This window comes from Passer domesticus, chromosome 10 (genome assembly GCF_036417665.1).
Source record: "Passer domesticus isolate bPasDom1 chromosome 10, bPasDom1.hap1, whole genome shotgun sequence".
In the NCBI taxonomy this organism is placed as follows: domain Eukaryota; kingdom Metazoa; phylum Chordata; class Aves; order Passeriformes; family Passeridae; genus Passer; species Passer domesticus.
In genome coordinates, this window is record NC_087483.1 from 5114790 (window position 1) to 5139781 (window position 24992).

At 50.3% G+C, this 24992-nt stretch overlaps 1 protein-coding gene and 1 long non-coding RNA gene across 2 annotated transcripts in view; one reads left to right on the forward strand and one right to left on the reverse strand.

Moving 5' to 3' along the window:
* Positions 1-18636, forward strand: part of LOC135309379 (maestro heat-like repeat-containing protein family member 6) — a 36859-nt gene extending 18223 nt beyond the window's left edge. The window contains exon 14 of the mRNA XM_064435526.1: positions 18504-18636. The gene's annotated coding sequence lies outside the window, so the exon portion shown is untranslated. The remainder of the gene's footprint in view (positions 1-18503) is intronic.
* Positions 9509-10188, reverse strand: LOC135308406 (uncharacterized). The gene is made up of 2 exons (XR_010368841.1): positions 10114-10188; positions 9509-9825 (listed from the first exon to the last, which is right to left on the reverse strand). It is a non-coding gene; the product is annotated as an uncharacterized LOC135308406 (long non-coding RNA).
* Positions 18637-24992: the final 6356 nt, after the last annotated feature.

The window sequence follows — 24992 nt, forward strand, 5'->3', positions numbered from 1 at the left end:
TCAATACTTGCCCTGACTGTCAGCTTGTGCAACCTCCTGTTTCCAGAGGAGCGTTAATCCACGAGGTTTGCAAAGCTTGCAGTTATGGCAAACAGATATCACTATATACCCTTCCTCTGGCAAATTTAAAAACATTCATGTTTCAGTAGACACGTTCTCTGGTGCAATGTTTGCTTCTCTTCACACAGGTGAAACAGGCAATCATGCCTGTCATCAATTTCTGCAAGCTTTTGCTTCATTGGTTGTGCCCCAAGAAGTAAAAACTGACAATGGCCCCGCATACATATCTCAAAAATTAACCACATTTCTAAAAGAATGAGGTGTTTGTCACATCTTTGGTATTCTTCACTCTCCCACAAGCCAAGCAATTATTGAAAGGGCACATCAAACACTAAAACGCATTTTAGATCAACAGAGAGGGGGCGCGGAGGTCACACCTCAGATGAGACTGAACAAAGCTTTGTATGTTTTTAATTTCCTAAACAGTTCCTTTGCAGAACCTGATCCACCGATTCTTAGGCATTTTTCGAATAACACTCAGGCAAAACTGAAAGAAAATCCACCTGTTTTAATTAGAAACCCTGAGTCTGGACAAATTGAAGGTCCTTTCCGATTCATAACCTGGGGCAAAGGGTATGCTTCTGTCTCTACAGGTGCTGGAATTAGGTGGGTCCCAGCCAAAAACGTCAAACTGTATCACACCCCAGAACGTGCTGACGAGTCCAGAACCGAGGAAGCAAGTACGCAGACGTGAGCCGAGCAGAGGGATCCCGGGTCATGCCTGACGTTCCTTGTGCATCGGTGGAACCTGCAAACTCTGATTTTGTGTTAATGTTATTTATAAGTGTGTCAATTGTATGTCAAATATTTGTTTTGTAGAGCTGATTTTGGCAAAAGTTTTGGTTTTTGTTTTTGTTGAAAACAAAATTTTAAAAATTTATATATATATATAAGGAAGTAGAGGCACAGAAAGTGTTCGAAATCTCATGGAAATGATGGATGAAGGTATAGAAATGGAGGAGGGTTTTGAGTTAAGATCCTAGAATCTTTGAGTTAAGGCACAATAACTATTGTCAGACGTGATTCATATCTTTTCACTGACTGGGCCTTCACAGCATTAAATTGCTGTGCTGTAACATAGCAATGATTAGTGTCCACAAGAACAAGTCTCAAGCAGATAGTAAACAAAAGTGTTATAGGTATGCAAATAGTGGACAACACAATTTTGAAGATTTCTTTTTGAGTCAACAGAGAGGGGGAATTGTGGTAATCCATGGGCTTAGAGGATTTTAGGAAAGCTGGGAAAAAGAAAGGTCTCAGAGACAGTAAGGAGAGTGAAATGCTTAAGCAGCAGAAAAGATATATCGTCAGTAGCAAAGACATGAGAAATAGAACAATAAAGCTGTGTAGTTTAGCTTTCTAAGTTGCAAAAAGTATATTTTAGTAAATATTTAGAAGGTTAAATATGAATGGGGCTCTATGCATTGTCTTTTATAAACGAACCATTGTATGAGAGAAAAATCTACTATTGTTTTAACCAAAGCTACGTGTGCTTCATGTGGTTGGATAGAACTACTGTCAATATGCTTTTGCCCTATGTAATTGGCTGAAGGTTGGTGTGAAACTGTCATATAATATGTTGCAACATTGATAATCATGGGACCAAACCTGAGATAAATATTAGGGGAAAGAAAGAACACTTGGGGGGTAAAATCTCAGGTTATCTGCCTTCCCACCACCTCGTCCCTTGCCCCAGCAGGGGAGCTTTGCCCTCCCTGTCCCCAGCCAGCCCAGCCTGGGCACCTCAGGGCTGTCCCCAGCCTCCTGCTGAGGCCCGGCCTCGAGGGCTTCTGCTGCAGGCCTGGCAGACGCTGTAGGGAAGCGCCAGAGCAGCCGGGTGCCAGGAACAAGGCGGCTGCCTGGGGGCTGCTTGTGGCCTCTGACACCCAATTCCTCAGGGCTTCCCAGTGCTCCAGCCCCTCAGGAGCCTCCTGTTGTTCTGCCAATTGACAGAGGTGATTTAAAGGCACCTCACCGGAAATAATGTTCTTATTGTACTGTGAATACTAAGGATCTGTAAGATCATGAATTGCTCATTCCCTTATTACTGCTACGGCCAATAGAGCAAGAACTAAATGATCTAAGTTTTCTATTAATCCAGTTGTTGCTGGAAGGGTCCCATCTCTCAGTCTCAAAGGTATCCCAAAAAAATCACTTGCAATGCGTTCTATAGTTAGCTGCCTAAATACATAACCATTGCAAAGCAAACACATCCATTGTCTCTCCTTTTCTTCCCTTTTAGTCACCCTCCACCATAAATTAAAGCAAAGTGTACAAACAATACATATTCATGGTTGACACCTTAAACCATGTTTATGGCACTCCCACCATTTCCCTTGTCTCTGGACACTTTCAACAACAGGTGTTATCAGTCTCAGTTTCTGAAATTGCAGTTCTGTAACCAATTCTATTAATGTCACTTGCGGTGACTCCGGAGGAAGTCTTCGATCCTTCCAGGCCATTCCCACTGACTAAGAAGATGTCTTATTCTTTTCCATCTGTGTTCTTCCGCCTCCGGGTTCAAGGGAATTGTAGTCGGCAGCCACTCCTGAATCCCTAGTTCATTCTTCATAAATCAGGGTTAATAAAAAAATCAACTTAAATCCTACCATATTCTCACATTACTCTTGTTACTATGTCATAAATGACACTCTTACTCCAGTTTTCTGTAAGAAAAGGTCTGTCTAATTTCAAATCCTTCTTAATTTTACTTTTAAATCCCCTGGTGTTGAGACAATTTTCCAATCAGGTATTAGGCCTTTCACTCGTGAAGCATGTGTCCAAGCCCTTTCTGCTGCTCCAACTGCAGTTTCCGTGGTCAGGAGAACTAAAAATGGTCCCTCCCACCGTGGCTCCAGGCTTTCTCCCCTGCATCATGTGATTAATACATAATGTCCTGGTGGAATAGAATGGATTGGAAAATCCAGGGGAGTTGTTTGAGCTAAAACCCCTTTTTCTCTTAACTCCTTTAAATTGTTTGCAATAGTTGTTATATATCCCTGGATGGTTCTATCCCCAGCTAACGAGGGGTCCATTGTCATACCCTGAGGATAGGGCATTCCATATAACATTTCATATGGTGAAATCCCGGTCTCAGAATGGGGCTTCGTTCTGATATTTAATAAAGCCAAAGGGAGACACTTGGTCCATGGCAATTTAATTTCCATCATCAACTTAGTTAATTGTTGCTTAATGATTTGATTCATCCTTCAACCTGTCCTGAGCTCTCGGGATGGCATGGAGTATGATATTCCCAGGTAATTCCCAAGGCCTGACTCAAATCCTTAATTATCTTAGAAGTGAAATGCGTACCCTGCTGTGAATCAATAACCCTCATTAATCCAAATCTTGGAATTACATGTTCCAACCGTATTTTAGCCACTGTTTGAGCTGTAGCCTGAGCCACGGGAAATGCTTCAACCCACTGAGTTAATTGATCTATTACAACTAACAAATATTTCCACCGGCCCACTTTAGGCAATTCCGTAATAAAGTAAGCCTGGATCTTTTCAAATGGCCTGTAGGCCATTTTGCATCCCCCAGAGGGAGGGCTTCTCAACACCTTTTAATTCACCTTCTGACAGGTGAGACACCCCTGGGTAATTTGTTTTTCAATTTCAAATATCCCTATTCACCCATAGAATGTTAAAAAGTGATCACAAAGTGCCCTTGTTCCCCAGTGTGTCCGTCTGTGCAAGTTATCTAAGATCTGACGTGCCACTGGTTTTGGCATCATAATCCTACCATCAGGAAGAACCCATTTTGCCTCCTTCAATGTTGCCCCTAATTTCCTCAGGGCTGCCAGCTCTGCTAGCGAAAGGCATAGTGTCTCTTGCTGAATTTCTGTTTCTTGTAGGGTCATTATTTCAGTATCCCTTCTCCTCAGGGCAGCTCTTTTTGCTTCTTCATCAGCTAGGTTATTTCTTCTGACTCTAATATCCCTCCCTCTCTGGTGCCCCTTTACGTGAGCCACTGCTACTCTCTTCGGACCCTTTAACGCTTCAAGTGTCTGAACTATCAATCCCTCGTGTACTAACCCTTTTCCTTGAGGGTTTATAAGTCCCCTCTCTTTCCAAATTTTTCCAGAAGTATGTACTGCACTAAAAGCATATGTGGAATCCATATAAATAGTCCCTTCTCTCCCTTTTACTATTAATAATGCACGGAGTAATGCACACAGGTCGCAAGCTTGTGCTGACCAGGATGGGCTAAGGAGACCAGACTCCTTTACCTCAAGCTCTTCCCCACTGATTATAGCATAACCTGATTTTCTTTTCCTACTCACTCCCCGAGACGACCCATCTATAAATAACTACTCCCCACCTTTGTAACTCCTGCTCTCCCAAATCTGGACGTATTTTTGTTTGTAACTCTATAATCTCTGTGCAATCATGTACCAGGTGTTCCCCTGGATCCCCATAAAGAAATTGAGCAGGGCTCTGCACTTGTGTCTTTTCAATTCTAATTCAGGGGAGGTAGTCATGATAGCCTCATATTTCAGTATTCGGCTATCTGTTAGCCATTTCTCAGCTTTTTGTGCTAAAATTCCCCTAAGATTATGAGGGGTATATACTTCCAAAGGCACCCCAAAGGTTACTTTCTGGGCCTCTTCCACTAGCAACGCAGTCGCTGCCAAAGCCTGGAAACACCTTGGCTGACCTTTGCTAACTGGATCTAAGAGTTTTGAATAATACCCCACTGGTTTCTGACTTCCTGCCCAGTCTTGACTCAGCACTCCATAGGCTGTGTGCTTGGCTGTATTTACAAATGACTGAAAGGGTTTGCCCAAATCAGGAAGACTTAATACAGGAGCCTGCAACAGAGCTTCTTTAACCGCTTCCAATTTCATCTAATCCTCCCTAGTCCACTTAAAATGGTTTGTAGACAATTTTTCATATAAAATTTTCACTTTTCCACTAAATCCTTCAATCTACTTTCTACAATAACCCAAAAGACCTAAAAACTACCTTATATCACTTTTTGATTTTGGGGGTCCCATGTTTAATATTCCTGAAACTCTTTCAGGGTCCAGCTGTTTCTTTCCCTTACTGATCCAATGACCTAAATACTGACTTCTGACTCCACAAAGTGTAATTTGGATCTGGATATTTTTAGACCATTCTCACCTAAAAAATTCAGCAAATCAATAGTACTCCTCCTAGTTTTCTCCTCAGTTTCCCCTGCCAATAAAAAAATCATTCACATACTGTAACAACTTGATTCCTTTGGGCAACTCAAAAGATTTCAAGAGATTTTCTAATGCTCTCCCAAAAAGATTGGGTGACTCCGTGAAACCTTGCGGTAGCACCGTCCACCCAAGCTGTTCCCTTCTACCTGTATCCAGATCTTCCCACTCAAAGGCAAAATAATCTCTACTGCCCTCATCCAAAGGGCAAGTCCAAAAGGCATCTTTCAAATCCACTACACTGTACCAGGTGTAATTAGGGGGCAATTGACTCAACAAAGGATATGGGTTAGCTACTATGGGAAAATGAGGAATAGTTCTTTGATTTATTGCCCTTGAATCTTGAACCAGTCTGTAGCTCCCGTCAGATTTCTTTACCGGTAAAATGGGAGTATTATGGGGTGGCATGCAAGGTTCTAATATTCCTTGCCGTATTAAATTTCCAGTTACTGGATTTAATCCCCTCCGCCCCTCCAGTGATATTGAATATTGCTTCACTCGGATTGGTATTTCTGGATTTTGTATTTCAACTTGAATGGGCGGAATGTTCAACCTCCCTACTTCACCTGAATGCCAAAAGGTATTATTGATTTCCAGATTATCCTCTTCGTTTAAAGAATACATTTTAAGTTTTCCTTCACAGGGGTTTATCTGCATTTCCAAGGCTATTATTAAATCTCTGCCCAACAAATTATTCTCAGCCTCCGGTAGCAACAATAAATCACTCACTCCAAATCTGTCATCTGTCTCAATTTGCACCCCTTTAATTACAGGAAATGGAAAAGCCTCATTTTAAACTCCGATTACTGGAATTTTCTCGCCTCTAATCTTACATCCCTGTGGTAATTTCCTTACTGTTGACCTAGAAGCTCCTGTGTCCACTAAAAATATAATTTCTTCACTATGGGGACCTATTTTTAACTTTATCAAGGGCTCTTCTGGTGGTGTTTCAGTCCCCTTCACTATAGAGAGCCTCTGACCATCCTAATCTCTCTGAAAATTTTTCTCATCTCTCTGCTCTTTCCTACAACTTTTTTGTAGGTGTCCCTTTTTATGACAATAAAAACAGGTGGGTCCTGTACCCTTAAAGGTAGGGCATGAATTTTGGAAGTGTCCCTTTCTGGCGGCAGAAAAAGCACGTGGGTCCTGGGTTTCTAAAAATAGGACCTGACGTCTGCTGTTTGTTCTTTCCTGAGGGTTTTTCTGTGTTCAAAGCTGCCTGCATTTCTTTAACTGCTGCCACCAAGATTCTTGCATCTGCCCTCTGCTTCTCCTCATCTCTCTTTACATACACCTTCTGTGCTTCTCTCAGGGACTCCTGAAGCCCCCTGTCCTGCCAATCTTCTCGTTTCTCCAGCTTCTTCCTGATGTCTCCCCAAGATTTTGTCACAAACTGAGTTTTCAAAAGAACCTGCCCAGCTGCAGAATCAGCATCTATACCTGAATGTAATTGCAAGTCCTCCTTTCATCTCTCTAACCATGCTGCCGGGGACTCATCCTTTCTTTGATGCTCACTCAAAGCTTTCCCTATATTTTGCCCCCTGGGCACTGCCTCCCAAATTCCTCAAATAATTATCCACCGAAGATCATTCATATTCTGCTTATGCCCCGCATCCTGATTATTCCAATTTGGATCCTGCACAGGCCATTTCTGATCACCCCGCTCTGGTCCGTGATGTTCTCTGTCCCAAATCCGCATCCCTGCCTGCCTGATCATCTCTCTCACTCTTCTCTGGTAAACAAAATTCCTAGGATAGACTGCAACTGCACCCAGGTATATGTGTTTGGTGCCAAAAACTCATCCAACTATTCTGCCACTCCAACGGGGTCCTCTATCAACTCGCCCATCTCCTTCTTAGACTCCCTGACATCCCCTGTATTTAGGGGAGCACTCACATAACTAATAGGTGGTCCCTGTCCTGCATTTGCCATTGGAACCACTCTAAGTGGGTAATAATCGATTTTCCCTTTCTTCCCCCTCGTCTCCATCATTCTCCTCCCCTTGTCTCCCCCTGCCTCTGGTGCTGTGTGCCACTGGTTCCTCTTGAATAAGAGGTGCCTTTGGATTCACAGGGGGACCCTCAGGGACTTGAGGCTGAGCTAGCTGCTTAGGTTGTCCATAGGGGGGTGGGAGATGATACAATGGGTCTCACAGCTCCTGCCTGTTCCTTTTGACCGCTTGCTCTTTGCTTAATAAAGGATACAACGGGTAACCCTGACCTTCTTGCTTCTGAACAACAAAACCACTTCTCCCCTCAGGGATCTGTAAGGCAGCATACTCGCTCTCTTCCTGATTAACAGGCTCTTTGGAATTCACATATATATTTAGAGCCTGGCAAATCCAATCCTCAAATGATCCAAACTTAGGCAAATAGAAATTATTTTTCTGGATCATTTCCTTTGTCTATTCAAACATACAATACTTAATCATTTTCTGCTTACTTTTTCCCCTTCGGGATTCTCATTCATCTTAAAACTGTATCATCATCCCCAGCGGGCTGTCTTGAGCAATGCTCTCTTCTTGAGAGAACTTTCTTCACTGTCCTCAGATCCTCCAAATTCCTGTGAATTTTTCACACAATCCGCAGCCCCTGGGTTTAGGCACTTACTTTTTCCCTGACTTATCCCTGGCGCCAACACGCTCCAGTACCAGGAGAATCTTGGTTTCTTACACTCACCCCATGGTTCCACTGCCTCACTTATTCCTCTGTCACACTACCTTCTCAAACTACTTGTTCTACGTCTATTTATTTTTCTCTCTTGCTCAATCTATTTCCACTTCTCTTTTTTAATTTTCTCCTTCTTTCTCAATCTATTTCTGCCTTCCTTTCTTCATTTATTTTACACTTTTCTGGCTACCTCTTCTCACTATTTCATCACATACTAAACTGCTAGCTATCAACTCTTCAAAGGAAATTGAACTAATTCCATCACTCTTCTTCTTAGTCTCCTTACTGAATCACTCTCTGCTGCTCAAGGACCTTCCCACAGATTCTTGGACCAGGGACTCCCTTCCTTCCTTGGTCAATCCCTCCCAGGGTCCTCCCTTGTTCACTTCTTGCTTTCTTCCTTTCTCGGCCGGTCTCCTGGCGGAGATCTTCGAAACGCGGTACCGGCAGCTCCCACTCACTTCGGGGGTCCAAGGCTGCCCAGCCCCATCTCAGATACTCCACACACACTCACACATGCACACAGCAGCCCCCCAGACCCAAAACCTCGTGATACTCATAGCCTCCTTTTCTCACGAGGGTCTTGGTGCACAAAGAAGTTTTATATGGGTACTCCCTTTCTCCTCTAAGCCGCCACTCGATGGGAGCCTCTTTTGTGCACTTATAATAACTAATTTGCTTATGCATTATTGCAATTAATGGTCTCCTTACCAAGGGAGACTGGTCTAGTCTCGGGACCACTTAAAAGTCTGGTGGTGGGGAGCTCCTTTCCTGAGGGCTATCCATCTCCCCGGGACTTGGAGAGCCTTCCCGGGTGTCGGCACCAAAATTGTTCTATTTGCCTTTCTTCAGCCCCTCTGGGCTCAGAGCTGCTGCTCTTCTGGATCAATCCTGCCTAAAGCCAGAGAGCTTGGCCTCCCCCACGGCAACAGGAACAAGACTTGGCAAGCAGGCACTGGAGCTCAGTGCCGCGGGCTCCAGTCTCGAGCACAGGGAGGGCACAGGCCCAGCCCCACAACTCCTGGCCTCAGAGCCCTGAAAGGCCGGGACCAGGGTTCCACACCTGATGCCAGGGGTTCCCTCCAAATGCCCACTGAGGAAGCGCCAGAGCAGCCGGCTGTCAGGAACAAGGCAGCTGCCAGGGGGCTGCTCATGGCCTCTGACTCCCAATTGCTCAGGGCTTCCCAGTGCCCCAGCCCCTCAGGCTCTCCCCCAGCCCGGCCAAGCTGCCCGGCAGCAGCGCCGCAGCCCCACAGGAGCTCCAGAGGAGCCCCAGCCAGAGGCACCTGGGAGCCCTCAGCAATGCAGCCAGCAGCACACGGCCAGGAGGACACGGATGGCGCTTCCTGCCTGCCACAGGCCTTGTGGCCATCTCCAGGCACCGCTCCAGCAGGGATCCCTGCAGCGCCGGCCCTGCCCACCCGCTCTGTCGGCAGCACAAAGGCTTCAGCAGAACCCCCACAGGCCAAGGGGCTTCTGGCCATTGTCGCTGCAGCACTGCACGCCTGGGCAGCTGGCTGAGTGCAAGCACCATTTTCCCCCTCCTACCCTATCCCCTACGGACCCTGGACAGCAAAAGAGAAATCCTGGAGTCTTTGTATTATAACACATTCTATATTTACATAGAAAAAAAAATAAAAAGGAGAATATTCTAAAAGAAAAACAAAATTCCTGAGTACTCAGGTGGCTGCACCAAAAAGAGCCTCTGGGATCAATTATCCACAGAGCTCCAGCAGCTCTGCCTGCTGAGATGTTACAGATGAGGCTGAGTCTTCCACACCCTGTGCAGCTGATCTTGCAGTCTCTGGAACTTGGATATTGGAGCCCGCTTGACTGCCTTGAGAATGCACAATGTTTCAATTGCCACACTTTGGATGGCAATACTGATGTCATCTGTCATTTCTTCAAGGGCTGCAAGAGAAAAAAACAGAGCCACGGTCAGAAGCTGGACCTGCAGGGATGCGAGCATAGCTCCCTGCCAGGGCCATCCCAGCCGGCTCTTGCCATGGCCAGGAGGGAGCAGGGACCAAGGGGATCAGCCTGAAGCTGCTGGCCATGAAGGCCCCAAATGGCCTTGAAATCTCTGTGTGCTCTGCCCAAACCAGCCTTCCTCTGCACAGGGAGCAGAGCCATCCCCAGTCGGGCAGGGATTGCAGCACCCCGTGCCAGTCCCGCTGTCAGCCCGCTGCCCTCACTCACCGCTGTAGATCAGCTGGAGCTCTCCTGGCTGCCCCCTCAGGTGCCGCCCGGCCATCCCTGTGAACACAGAGCCTGTCACGGCGGCAGCGGCACAGCTCCCTGCCAGCGGCGCTGCCAGCGCTGCGGCCACACGCCCTGCTGGCCCGGCAGGGCTCAGCCCGGGCCCTTGCCGCACGCTGCCGCCCAAGGGCACGGCTGCCAGAGGGCGGCAGCAGCGCCCGGGCCAGGCGGGGCTCCACGGCGCCGGGCCCGGATGGCGCTGCCGGGGCAGCGGGCGGGGCTGGGGCCGAGCTGCGGCGGGCCGGGGAGGGAGCCCGGCCTCGTGGCTCACCCATGAACCTGATGGCCGCCTCTCGCAGGGGCTCCTGGGGGCTCTCCAGGTAGCGCAGGGCCCGGCGCAGCTGCTCGGCCGCTCGGCTCGTGTCCTCTGCCAGCTGCAGAGAGCGGCAGCAGGGAAGGCTTGGCGCGGGCTCAGCCCCTGTGGCGGGCGCTCCCTGCGCCCAGCCCCGGCCTCCCCTGCCCGCACAGCCCTGAGGCGCGGCCAGCAGCCGCTGGCGCCGGGCTCCGCAGGGAGCAGAGGGCCGGCTGCTGCCCGGGGAGCCGCGGGACCGCCCCGCAGCCCCGCCGCGCCGGGGCTCCATGGGCACCCCGCTCGGGCCCACAGCAGCCTGGAGAAGCCCCGCACACTGAGCACCGAGCTCAGGGGCCTTCTCCAGGCTGAGGCTGGGGATTCCAGGCCGTCCTTACCAAGACCTCGGCAAATGCCAACAGCTTCTCTGTCTCCACCAGCTCTTTGAGATCCCTCCTCTTCAGGAACCCGGCTGCACAATGCAGTGTTTCCCAAGAAGCCTGGAGAGCAGCAGAGACCCAGAGATAGCCCCACAGCCCAGTGCACAGGACTCACATCCCTGTGCCACAACCTGGAGGAGGCTGCAGCTCGGGATGTGACCAGGGCAGCCGGCAGCCGAGGCCCCTGTCAGGGGGACACCAGCAGCCCATGAGTCCTCACCTCTGCCACACGCTGATTCTTATCATGGCAGTGGAAGAAGAGTGCAGGAAGGCTCTGGCACACCACTGACTTCAGGGGCTTTTTTCCCTCCTCTACTACCAAATCCATCACCTTGAAGAAGAGGTCAAGGGAGAGCAGCTGCACATGGCTGTTGTCCTGAATGAAAGAAAAAAACCTCAGCGCCATCTACTCCAGGCCCACCTGAAGAGTACAGAAATCCACAGTGCACAAAGTTTCTGGGCAGCACCCAGTGCCCGAGGCTGGGGATACAAAGCCTTACGTGGTCGAAGAGCAGCAGGAGAGCCTCAGCCAGCTTCGGGGCAGTGGTGCTGGATACCAGCATGTCTTTGCTCTTGAGCAAATTAGTGAACACAGAGAGCGTCATGCCGACCAGCTCTCCGTCTGCATCACCCAGCAGCTCCAGAAGACTTGGAGACAGAGTGCCCATTCTCCTGGCCTGTGTGGAACACAAGGCTGTGCTGGGAAGCCATGGACGGCTGCAGCGCCAGCACCAGCCTGGCACTGCAACCCCAGCCTGCTGCTGCAGGGCCCACAGGGCAAAGGCCTGCCCCAAAGCACTGGGGCAGGTGAGGCAGGAGAGCTGGGAGCAGCTGCCTCAGCTGCCTCAGCCCTGCCAGCCCATGGGGCTGCTTTCCCCAGCGCAGCTTCAGCCGCTGCCCCTTCTCACCATCGAGGGATCCTTGCTGAGCACCACGAGGCCTCTGAGCGCCAGGCGACGCCTCTCCCTGCACTCGTTCCTCAGGTGCCTTGACATGATCTCCAGGATGCTGTCAGCACATTCCCTCAAGTCCAGGCACTCGAGGACCTGAAAGGCACAGGGCAGTGCCAGGGCACCCGGCCAGCAGGAGCCCGGAACCGCACAGGGCTGGGCCCAGGCAGCAGCACAGGGCACGGGCACGGTCCCAGGCAGCTGTGGCTACGAGAGGGCAGAGAGCTGGGAGGCAGCTCAGCCAGGCAGGGCTAGCCTTCAGGCTCACCTCCACAAGGAACGCCAGGCCGGGTAGATCCCAGCGTGGCTCCTCCCTGCTGAGCAGCCCAAGCAGGCGGAGAGCAATCCCAGAACACAAGGAGAGGGAGACACGGCGCATCTCTCTGCAAGGGGAAAAAAGACACCAAGAGCCTGAGGTGGGGGCACCAAACCTCGCCCAGGACTGACTCACAGAGGTCTGGTCTTTGCCCAGCATCCCTGGAGAGGATGTGAGCGCTGTGGGAGATGGCCCCTTCTGGGCACCCTCCTCTCCCAGCCTTTTCCAGTCTCCTTGGCCGTCCCTCGGTGACAAGGCCCTCTGGCCCATGACCACAGGGACTGTGTGGGGCACCCGGGCACAGGGCACAAATGCTGGGGGCAGTGTGGAGGAGAAGGGGGTCTCACCTGGCCAGCAGACCCACGGCATAGTGCTGGGTGTCAGCACACAGCAGCGTGTCCCAGCCATGCTTGCGTCCCATTTCCATGACCACATTGTCGCACCGCAGTCGGCAGAGCAGAGCCTTCATGGCCTGCACTGCAAACCTGTGTGCAGAGCAAAGCCCAGGTCACACTGGGAGCACTGGCACTGGCCACAAGGGCATGGAAAGGACAGGAGGACTGGGACCTGCTGGGCTTGCTGGGAAGGCGGTGTTCCTCCTGGCATGCTCTCCAGAAGTTTTCAACTTCCTCTGGTGGCAGCTGCTGTGTGGTGATGACAACATGGAAGAGCAGAGCCACAAACAGGCGGGAGGAATAAAGGATTATGGCCTTGTGGCATTTAGGCACAATGACCCAGATCACCAGAGTTGCCTGCAGAAGAAGCAGCCCAAGACAGCGCTCAGTGCCCTGGTGTCCATGGGGCAGGGCCCAAGGGCAGATGCAGGGGGAGCAGTGGGCCTGGTGTCCCCTGAGCCCTAGCTCAGGTTTCATCCCAGCGACTGAGGCAGGGAGAGGATGGAGAGCTGCTGGAGAGGCAACCGGGTGGCAAGCAAAGGCCAGTTCCAGAAACTCACAGCCAGGGCAAAAACGTCCTTGTTGTCCCCATCGGAGATGCATGTGCTGTGCACAGGCCAATCCTCCATCACACAGAGCAGTGTTGCCAGCACCTTCTCCATTGCTGGCCGTGATGAGCCTATGGCTCTCCACATCATTGCAGCAGGTCTGTGGGATCAGAGCTCTGTGTCAGGGGCGTCTCAGTCACAGTACCATGCCCTGTGCAGCTGTGGGGGCACAGGTGACTGAGCCTCGGTGCTCTGAGGGGCAGGGAGGGAGCATTGGCAGCAGGCTGGGCAAAGAGAGGGGCCCGAGGGTCCTGGAGCTCTCTGCCTGTCTGGCAGAGCCCATTGGACAGGCTGTGATGGGCCACGGGCCCTCAAGGCTGGTGAGCCCTGAGTTCTCAAGGCACGTGGGCCCCGTACCTGTCACACGTTGGGGCACAGTGCAGGAGGGTCAGCGCCACGTCAGCAGGGTGTTCCTCAGCCAGCCTCACAATGTCACTTTGCAGCCTGGCATCCACAGTGACGTGGGACATGAGACTCTGGTGGATGTTCTTCACCATGGCTGGCACCTGGAGGAGGCATGGGGAGGACTTGGAGCGCTGTCTATGGGAGCAACTTCCCCAGGTTCCCCCCAAGAAGTGCCTCCCTTCCCACCACACTGTGCTGGCCTCAAAGGCTGAGGGGGCCCAGTGACCGAGGCTTGAGGGGACACACGTTCCTGGGAGGCCTCCAGTCCTGGCCCCAGGCTGCTTACCTGCTGCTGATAAGGAACAGCACTCTCCAGGAAAAAATCCACAGTGGAAGCACAAACCACAAGGGGAGTGGGCATGGCACCAGTATTTTTCAAGGCCTCAGTCTCTTCATTGTCAGTGTTTGTTATGACTGCATCCTCAGTCACTGATGTGGGAAGATCCTGTGCCCATGTTTCAGTCCCTGAGGTGTCCAAGTCTTGTGAGAGCCCAGCTGAATCTGGGCTGACATCAGGCTCTGCCTGGAGCTGGGTCAGCCCTAAGTAAGGCTCAGCTGGGCCCTCAACTGCAGTGGTGTTGGTCTCTCTACGGCGAATGCACGGGAATTTTTGGAACATCTGCCAAAGAATAAAGGACAGGGAAGCCAGGGATGCTCCAAGCGTAGTGCTCGGCTGAGCAGGGACAGCAGGCCCAGCCCAGGTGGGCATGGCTGCAGGTACCTGCGCTGTTCTGCGGAAGCGGCCACGGCTGGATTGCTGCTCTTGTGTGCGCTCCACGGCTGCATCTGGCAAAGAGCGAGCACAGCCAGAGCTGAGGGGCTGCGGGAGAGGCCGGAGAACACAGCCCAGCCCTGTGCTCCCCAGGCAGGGACAGCCCCGGGATGCCTCAGGGGGATGGAGCACCGGCCACTGCGGGGTGTCTGCCTGGGCCCTCTTCCGTCCTGTCCATGAGTACGTCCCCAGGGGATGGGATGGAACGGCATGGGATTGGATGGGGCGGGGCCAAGCTGACTGGCACCATCAGCTCTGTGGCCCAGCTCTGTCACTCACCATCCTGCAATGGCTGGAAGTGCTTGGCCTCTCAAGCCGTTTTCCTGGGGCAGCTCCAGGGCCTTTGTTTTTTTCCTCCCTGAAGACTTTAAATAGGCTGAGAAATGTGCCTGCCATTCCAGAGTCTGGATTTGAGGGCACCATAAAGAGAGATGCCTTGTGAAATTTCTGAATCAGCAAGTCCTTCAGTTGTGCCTTGAAGGAACCTGAGACAGAGAAGCCTCAGGAAGATTACAGGACAGCAAGTCCTGCACTTTGTTCTCAAGGGCTCCTGCCACAAGGACAGGAAACACCTCTTAAATGGCTTTGGTCACTAAGTGCCAGGGTCTCGCCTCAAGTGTGCAGACCAGAAGGATGGGAGATGCCTCAGAAAAGCTCTGAGTCACCAAGTCCCCCAGTCTGGCCTCGGAGGCACCTGCAAAAGAGAAGCCTCGGGAAGGCCACAGGCCACCAAGACCCACAGTCTTGCCACGAGGACACCTGTAGGGATAACGCCTCGGGAAAGCTCCAGGTCAGACACGAACGAGCGCTCCTCACGGCACCGCTCTGTCCCGTCCTGTCCTGTCGCGTGCTCCGAGCACTGTGGAGCGTTCTTGTCACCACCAGCTTGATGTCACCACGTGTCACAAAGGACACACTCCTCCATTCCATGCCACGGTGACTGTGCTGCAGCGTGTCACAAAGGGCCCTTGCACACACTGCCACCTGCCCTGGGGCCGCACCCAGCCCACCCAAAGTGGCCCAGGTTGGCAGGAATCCCTGGCCCCAAGTGTCTAAGGCAGCCCGACAGGATCTTTAGGAAGGGCTCAGCCCATCATCAAACGCTGCCCTGCTCTGCGGGCTCAGGGCAGCAGAAGGAGCCCCCAGGGCTGCCGAGGCAGCTACGCTGGCAAGGGCACGGGCCTTCCACGGAAGCTGGCACGGCCTCCTTGGGACACGTCCCGGCTGCTGGCCATCCTAAACCTGCGGCTGTGACAGGCACAGGGAACGTGTGGGCCAGGGCACCAATGCTGCGCTGAGCCCTGGGGCCCGGGCAGTGCAGCCATCAGCAAGTGTGGCAGAGTCCCCGCCCAAGCAGAGCTGCCACCCCCCGAGCCCTGGCAGCGCTGCTGCCCCTCTCCTGCCCCAGAGACCTGTTCCCCGGGGGGCTTCTGTGCCACAGGGAGCCAAAGCCCACGTGCACTGGGGGCTGTGCTCCTCCCTGCAGGGGCTGTTGGCAGCAGCACATGGAGCACTGCTGCAACACTTGGTGTCTGTGAGAAGGCAGAAGCTGTTAGTCAGTCCTGAAATGATTTTTTTCATAGATTGGATTGCAGTGTGAAAAACAACGTTCACTCTCCTCTAAAAAATTTAGAAGGTGTAATAAAGTACAATAGGAGATAAAGACAAGAAAGCAAATATTTTTGACTGGATGCCTTTTGCCATTCAGCCTAGACTATCCCAGCTATTTTGAAAACACTCTTTGTATACCATTTCTATTGCATCAGCCTGTTACATATTCACAAACAATTATGCATGTTGAACGTTTCACCAAACCAGTTTCCATGTTTCAGGAACAGTTTAGCATGGCTCCTCCTCACGTCTGCCTTTTTAGAGCATGCGTCTTCCTTGTTTGTGCTTTTAGTCCATTCTTATCATCACCTCCATTTATGGGCTTTTGTGGATACTGACAGCCTGCTCAGAGAGAGAAGGCCACATAAACTTTCCCAGGAATTGTTCTGGGGAGTTTTGAGAAGGCTGAGAGAAAGAATGAAAACGATCTTGCGGCTGGTGTTTTGAACAGTTGTTTTCTCAGAAGATGTTTACCAAAGGGCATCTTCTTAATTAGCCAGTGGTGGGGGGGTGTTGATTAAATGAGCAGTCACGTCCAGCTGTATCGGAACAGTGCATAAAAAGGAATGGCTTTCTAATAAACTCGGCATTAACCTGCTGAAGAGAGTTAATGTGTCACTTCACTTCCATTCCTGACTCAACCGTGACAGGCTTTGGTCCACATTTTCTTCAGACCGTGAGTGCTGATAGTTGGCATATCTGCAGCAGGTGTCCTCATCACATGTTCATGGGATGGTATCCCATCCAAGCAGGCATTTTAACACAAGCATACTTCATCAGCTGTTTCTAAGTTTTAGTTAACAACAGAAATGGAAACGAGATCTTTATAGCAAAGTTCTTTTAACACCACACATATAGAATCCATTTCAACATTTGAAAAGGCCAGTATTGTACTGTGTATCTATAACAGCAGCAGCAGCACCTGAACACCACCAGCTGCTGAATTTCACAGGACAGTCAGATTATACAGAGGCACTGCCATGTTTCCTTGTGTTCTGGGAAAAATGTCAGCTCAGTCTTTGATGTTCAACGCTCCAGCTGCTGCGTGTCTGGCAGTGGTAGCTCATGTCCAAACACAACTGGGTGCCTGCTAAGCACGGCACTGGGGAGCCACAAACAGGGAAGTTCAGGCATCGCAATATATCAAGCTTCCAACAATCTCTTCTCCATTTCCAGATGCAAACATCAGCAAACACATGCTGGAAAAGTCCAGTGAGTTCCATCATTGCCAGGATACAAATTTCACTACTGAAACCAAGCAAGGATTGCCCACAAAGCCTTTGCAAACATTTCCTGGATGAATTAATGTCTCTCCCATACAGGGCTGTAATAGCTGAACATCTGCAGTGCTGGAAGATTCCAGGTAGAGTGGGAACAAGTCCACAAAATTTCTGTACAGTCTGAAAAAGGGATGCAGAGCTGGACCAAAAGCTTTCCTGGGGGTGATGCTACTGAAATCCATTGCATAATGATGCCCAGAAATTAATCAAAGCAAACAGTACTGCATAGCATAAGGCCTATGGGGCAGGAATTTAATTTATTCGACACGGGGAGTGAGGGGCTTTAGTCTACCACAAATTCATTCCGGAAAGAGACTCCCGATGGAGCCCCGGCGCGGCGGGGCTGCGGGGCGGCCCCGCGGCTCCCCGGGCAGCAGCCGGCCCTCTGCCCCCTGCGGAGCCCGGCGCCAGCGGCTGCTGGCCGCGCCTCAGGGCTGTGCGGGCAGGGGAGGCCGGGGCTGGGCGCAGGGAGCGCCCGCCACAGGGGCTGAGCCCGCGCCAAGCCTTCCCTGCTGCCGCTCTCTGCAGCTGGCAGAGGACACGAGCCGAGCGGCCGAGCAGCTGCGCCGGGCCCTGCGCTACCTGGAGAGCCCCCAGGAGCCCCTGCGATAGGCGGCCATCAGGTTCATGGGTGAGCCACGAGGCCGGGCTCCCTCCCCGGCCCGCCGCAGCTCGGCCCCAGCCCCGCCCGCTGCCCCGGCAGCGCCATCCGGGCCCGGCGCCGTGGAGCCCCGCCTGGCCCGGGCGCTGCTGCCGCCCTCTGGCAGCCGTGCCCTTGGGCGGCAGCGTGCGGCAAGGGCCCGGGCTGAGCCCTGCCGGGCCAGCAGGGCGTGTGGCCGCAGCGCTGGCAGCGCCGCTGGCAGGGAGCTGTGCCGCTGCCGCCGTGACAGGCTCTGTATTCACAGGGATGGCCGGGCGGCACCTGAGGGGGCAGCCAGGAGAGCTCCAGCTGATCTACAGTGGTGAGTGAGGGCAGCGGGCTGACAGCGGGGCTGGCAGGGAGAGCTGCAATGCCTGGGCAGGGAGCTGCCATCCCTGTCCCGGCTGCGGCGGGCTCACTCCCTGTGTGGATGATTGGTGGCGTGGGCCGAGCACAGAGAGATTTCAGGGATGTGGGAGTGTGGATTCATGGCCAGCTGATCCAGTTGACACCCCCTTTCTTGTGGCCATGGCCAGAGCTGGGTGGGATGGCCCTGGCAGGAAGGTCTCCTAGGATTCCCACAGATCCAGGCTCTGACCATGGCTCTGTTCCTCTCCCTTCCAGCCCTTCAAGCCCTGAGGAGAGATGACAGCCCTTCCCAGACAAACATAGTTGTTCAACAGAGAGACAGTGGGAGAGCTGCAGAACTGGCACAGAAGAACCAGGGTTTGTAGTAGCCCTCCAAATGCCATGGAAGATGAGACTGCCTTGAGACCAGAAGAGACCAGCTGGAGCTCCAGGCACAGCTGATGATTGGCACAGCTGATCCTGTGGGAAACTTGCATGGCTTCAGCCCTCTCCCTGCTTATAGATAGCTCCCTCCCTCCAGCCCTCAGACTCTGCCCATCCCTTCTTTTTCCCTCCATTCTCCCTCCCTGTTCACGGCTCTTTCCCTCTAGTCCTCAGATCCTGCCCTTCTCCTTTTCCCCCTCCCAGCTCATCCCTTTGCTTCACCTTCCATTAATAAACAGTTTGGCTTCTTCACTTTGCCTGCATCCCTGTGGAGCTGCAGCAGAACAAATCCGGGGCCCTGGGACACACAGGCCCCTGCTGCCGTTCTCTGCCACGCCGTGTTTTGTGCACAGACCCAGAGGAACGAGGGCAGGTCAGGCTGGCACGGTCCCTGTGCTAAAGGTGCAGTTCCACAACCCTGTGCAGGTACAGATCCTGCTGAGCACACGGAAGGCCAGCCGTGGCACAAGGAGCCTGTGTGTCAGGAGTGAAGTCGTGTCTAAGGCCCTGCCACATTTGATCCGCTGTTGTGCACGTCAGCAAGATAATGAAGAACAGACAGTGAAGGAAACCTTATGGTTGAACTGGTGGGAATGTGACCCTTGAGAGAAACAATGGATTGGTCAATTGATGGGAAGTTAACCTGTGAAAGAGGAACAGCACACAGTGGAACTGTGGTTGGCATGGAGGTGGTATCAGAAGCCATTGCGGCCTCATCTGATGCACTGGCCAAGCTTGAGATGACGTCCTAAGTGGAAAAACTGCAGAGGAGGAGATGTCAGGCCTGGTTCTGGTGTGGAGGGATGAAAAGGCCAAAATGCACGCCCTGTTGATGCAGGGGATGCCCTGAAGGTGGGTGGCCTGCCTGCCCCTCCCACTGCAGCACCATGCTGAGATCCCCTGAGAGGAGCCCAGTGCTCCTTGCTCCTCTCTGCTGACACGTCAGCCTTTGTCTGGTTTCGGGGTGGCCCTGGCCGTGTGAGGGGGGCTACGTGGACACGAGACAGCCGGTCCTGTCCCGCTGGGTGCCAGCAGTGCCTCGCAGCTGTCCTGCATCCACGTCAGGATTCTGGCCAAGAGCGGTCCTGGAAGCTGAGGCACAGGTCAGGGCCCATGGTGTTCCCTCAGGATACAGCAGTCCCGAGGGATCTCCCTAATTCAAAGAAATCTGCAGACAAATGCATTGTCCACCAAAAGCCCTTTTATTGAGCTGATGGGAGGACAGGGGTCTGCACCCCACCAAAATGCTTCTCTGCCATGTATAAATTTCAGTGGGTTGATGTAGGAATTGCATCAAAAATACCATCCATCTTTACCCTGCTGAGGTGATTGCATAGGCAGGGGGTTAGAAATACATTCTGTCAGATTCCTGTACTTGAAGCTGATGTCCAGGCGCTGGCCAGAGCGGTCTCCATGCCCTAAAGCAGCAATTCTTCCTCATGGCTTCCCTGCACAGGGCTCATTCCCTATTTGCCCTTCCTTCTTCTGCTAGAATGTGTCTAAAGCTTTTTTCAAGTCCCTCTCCTGTCAAGTTAGGCCCCCAGGTTTTTCTTATGCTAACTGGTGCTAAGTACTTACCTGTGTCTGTGCTAAGTACTTGTTTGCTTATGTGAATTGCTTGTGCTTATGTCAGACAAATGCCTTGTTTCATCCTCCCCTTCTCTTTATCCTGATGCAAATTCTTTTGCAAGATTCCCTCCACAGTCCACAGGACATATGTACTGTTATGCTGCTCTTTTAATTTTCTACCACATCCATAGGTTCATGATGGTTAAGAGGAGGGTTAATTTTTTTTTTTCTATATTAGAACTGGTTTGCTGAGGAAGCTAAAACTCGGAGGAGCTGTTGGTGATTGCAGATTTGTCCATCACAAGAAGACATCTGACTCATGATGTTCTCTATCTTTCTCTGTTTTGGTGATGATTTTGGTAACTTCTTTGATACCAATTTCAGTGTCCATAAGGCTCTGTGAGATGCATTTTTGACTTCTGCCACTAGCCATTCTATATTAGGCTGGTACAGTATTTGTTTTGGAACATCAATGTTCCTTGCAGTTTGGAATTTGGGTGCTTCATGATACACATCATACGCATTCTGCATAATCTCAAGAGAAGTTACTGTGTGGTGCAGCTCAAGTCACATCCACTTTTGGTTGTGAATTACAAATAGAGAAGTTATTACCATTAGCAGTTTCATTTAATGAATCTGTTGTAATAGTTGTGCAAGCAGATCTCACACAGGCACATCCCCTTCCCACATAACATACCTGTGACTGTGCATGGGTTACTGGGCTCATTTCACAAATACAAGGGCCGCCCTCAGTGTGCAGACACCAATCCTCTCTGTCAAGCCCTGCATTTTTGCACACAAAATTCAGTGCATCCCTTGGCACACATGCTTTCATACTAAGAGTTTGCCAGTTTCCAGTTTTCTTATTGAAAATGGCCCAGACATTATGCTGAATGGGACTGAGAGTTACATGAGTTCTTATAACTCCAAGGGCCAAAATTGGAATTACACAGTATTTTGTTGTATTCTTAATGGTTAATGTAAAAGACTGCAGTATTCTGTTCATTCTATGTGAAATTGACCAACTGCCACCAAGTGTGGAAGTCTTTTTCAAATTCCTTTGTGGTTTCATAATTTTAGGCATGATTTAGTTAATTCTCTTGGCAATTTCCCCAGCTCTCCTTTTTCTAAATTTTCCTGAGATTACAGACTGTAGCCACAGATGAGCTTGTCTACATTGAAATGCTAAAGAAATGTTACCCTGTAGTTTTCCCATAAAGCCAACGACTACTGGAAACAATCCTGCTGTGTATTGGTGGCCAGGGTGGTTAATGGGTTAGCTGCCAGGCTTTGGGTTTGGGCAAGTGTTAGCAGGGCTGATCTGAGAGGAGTTTGTGTCTGTCCAATATAAGAACTCACAGTGCTTCATTTATTAAGACTTCTTGATCAATAGAATTTCATATTCCCAGTTCAGACCCAAACCGTCCCCTTAAGCCTTTTTTAGACCTATGATTTGGTGTCTGGGAATGTATCCATGTCTCCCAGCCTTTTAGGCTTTGCTGTATGAACGGGTAGTATTGCTGTTTAATTTTGGTTCTATTAGCCTCTATCTTTACATCCAGCTTTTTCAGAGAGTACTGTGGATCTAAAAGCAACAATTGTTCATTTGTTTTTCTTACCCCAGAGTGAAAGACTATATTATTTCACATATGGGTCCCATGCTATGCCATTGTTTGCTAATGTAAAGTTGTTTGTTTTAATTTTAAATGCCTGTTGTGTGACCCGTTCTGTTTCGCTCCTTGACGAGTACCCAAGGCATGGTAACTGGTTTCTTCAGATACATTGCCTGCCTTTAGGCAAGCGTTTCAGAAACCTTCAGAAACCTTACACTGGCCCCTGGTAGTATTACAAAGGACACTTATTTTACTAAAGTCCAGCTGTGGACTCCTCTTGCCTTTTGCTGAAGTCTTTTAATTCTGGAATAGTGTAGCCAAGAGGTTAACGCTTCAAGCCTAAAAGGCTGTGTAAGTGATTAAAAGTACTAAAGAGAGTCCTTTCCATTTTGGGATAAGAGGCTTTCCCTCAGGGGATTTGATGTATACCTGGTCCCCAGGCTGGATTTGTGGAGAGGAGCATCCTCTTGCTCCTCTGCTCAAAATGTGTTGATTTATTTTCTGCAGCTGTTGTGTCAGTTGCACAACATGGTTCTGCAGATACCCCTCCCCAACTTGTACAGTGTCTTTCCCTTGATAGTTATGCTTATATGGTCTTCTGTACAGTATTTCAAAGGGATTCAGATTTTCTTTTGTTCTTGGTCTTCTCAAATCCATAATAAAGCCAAAAGTAGGGCCTGGGGCCAAGGTATGTTGGCCCCTTGTCCAGTTTTGACTATTTGTTGTTTTAGCAGATAATTCCTCTTTTCCACTTGGCTGCTGGCCTGCGGCCAATACACCATGTGTAGGTGCCAGTTGATTTGGAGCTTATTGCAAAGTTGCTGTGCAATATTTGCTAGGAAACGTGGCTCTCGATCAGAGGAGATGTCTAAAGGCACTCTGAACCAGGCCATTATGCAGTTTAACCAAATGTTGACAACTTCTTTAGCTTTATTTTTTTGGGTCGGGAATGCTTCAGGTGACGCTGAGAAGGAATCAGTGAAAGGTGAAAGGTATTTATAGCCCCCTTTTCTTGGCAAATCAGAAAAGTCAACTTGCCAGTGCTGTCCACGATATTGTCCCTTGTCTAGTGTGCCAAGATCAACTCTCGTCCTATTTTGTGGATTGGTTTGTGGGAATCTATAGCATTAGAGGATTTTAGGAAAGCTGGGAAAAAGAAAGGCCTCAGAGACAGTAAGGATAGTGAAATGCTAAAGCAGCAGAAAAGATATATCAGCAGTAGCGAAGACATGAGAAATAGAGCAATAAAGCTGTGTAGTTTAGCTTTCTAAGTTGCAAAAAGGTGTATTTTAGTAAATATTTAGAAGGTTAAATATGAATGGGGTTCTATGCTTTGTCGTTTATAAACGAACCATTGTATGAAAGAAAAGGCTGCTATTGTTTTAACCAAAGCCACGTGTGCTTCATATGGTTGGATAGAACTACTGTCAATATGCTTTTGCTCTATGTAATTGGCTGAAACTGGGTCTGAAACCGTCTCATAGTATGTTGCAACATTAAGTTTCCTCGGCCTGCTGTCTGGATAGCGAGCTGCTCGCATCGATCCATTGCCATAGCCATGTAATGAGACTGATGCTTCTGAAATAAACAGCTCACGACGCTATTCAGGTGTGGTCCCATTCCATTCGTGTCTGTATATAAACGGCCGGCGTCAAATGGTTCCCCTCTGTGAGGATAACTTTAGACTAAGATGAAAGAGAAAATCTTGGAAAAACTCAGGCGCCAGAGACTCAGGTTGTTAAACAGGAGGAATACTTCATCCCCTCGTCGTCTCCATCTGATGTCTTTGTATGTAATCTTTTTCTAGGGGCTTCCTGGGTGACAAAAATGGGAAATCATTTATCTAAAACAGAATAGGACATTTTTTTACCAGCTTGAGAAAATATTACAAGATAAAGGATGTTCAGATATCACAAAAAATAAACTGGAAGACTTATTAGTCTGGGTAAAAGCAAACACTCAAATATAGACTTGCAGTCTGCTTTTACCTTTGTTTTTTGGTATCAAATAAACCGGAAAATCTATAATATGTTGTCTCTCAAAAAGGACGAGACTGTAAGCAAACTCGTGCCTGTTTTCAAGGCTTTCTTAGAGTGTTTTAAACATACTGATTGTAATACAGACATTTCCAAACAACAAAATACCTTCCTCAGATCTTTTAAATCCAAGTAATACCGAGTCACCCTCCTTTTCTGTGGAAGTTTCGGGTTCCCCTCAGAACTCCTTCCCTTCCAAAGCGTCTTCCGGAGACTGCGAACCGGAACAACTTCCATGTCAGGTCGCGTCCCCTGTTTCTTCCGAGCTTGTCAGCGTTTCTGCAGTTGAGAGCAGTCCTTTGCCCCACCCTCTGAGAAAAAATAAACTATTGCTGTGTCAGGAAATATATTCAGAATTTTCGTTGCATTCCAAGAATCAGAACGTGCGTGAGTTCTGTTTGGGGGCGGGGGGGGCAGGGGGCGGTGCGAGCCGCGCAGAGGTGGTAGATGATAATTTACAGAGGTTTTGTAATAAAGGAATTATGTGTTCTGAAACTGTACAAGCAGGGTTGGCCAAGACGGGCTTGGGATCTGCTTTGCCCGATCGGGGGGTGTGGGAGGATAGAGAAGTGTGGGAAGATAGGGACAGGCGATCAAAAGATCTCACGCTGGAAAGAAAGATAGGGACCTCCCCTTTCTCCCGGTTCATTGTGTGAGCAGACAAAGGTTATATAAGGCTGTGTAACCAGGGAATAAACGCCATTTCCCATCCACCATATTGGTGTCTGTGAGTGATTGGCCTGAGCAGCATGAGGTGGCTGCCGTGCCGTTCTTGAACCAGGTTGCCCTGCCTCAGCAGAGGCAACAAGTCGTGCCGAAACCCGGGATATACGAATTCCGGGGGACGGGATTTCGCCTGAACGAGTGAACGGCGGCCGGAGCGGTGGGACCAGCCTGGCGGAGAGGACGCTCCGGGACCAGAGAGAAGGATGGAAGGCCTCACGAAGGTCGTATTACAGTTGCATAAACAGTGGGGCATCGATTATAGACCCAAAGAATTTACTATTGTCGTTACTAGGCTTTTGCAAATAGGGGTTATTGATCGCCCGGTGGACATACTCCACTCAGACATATGGGATAAGTGCACCAAAGCTTTGGCAGAG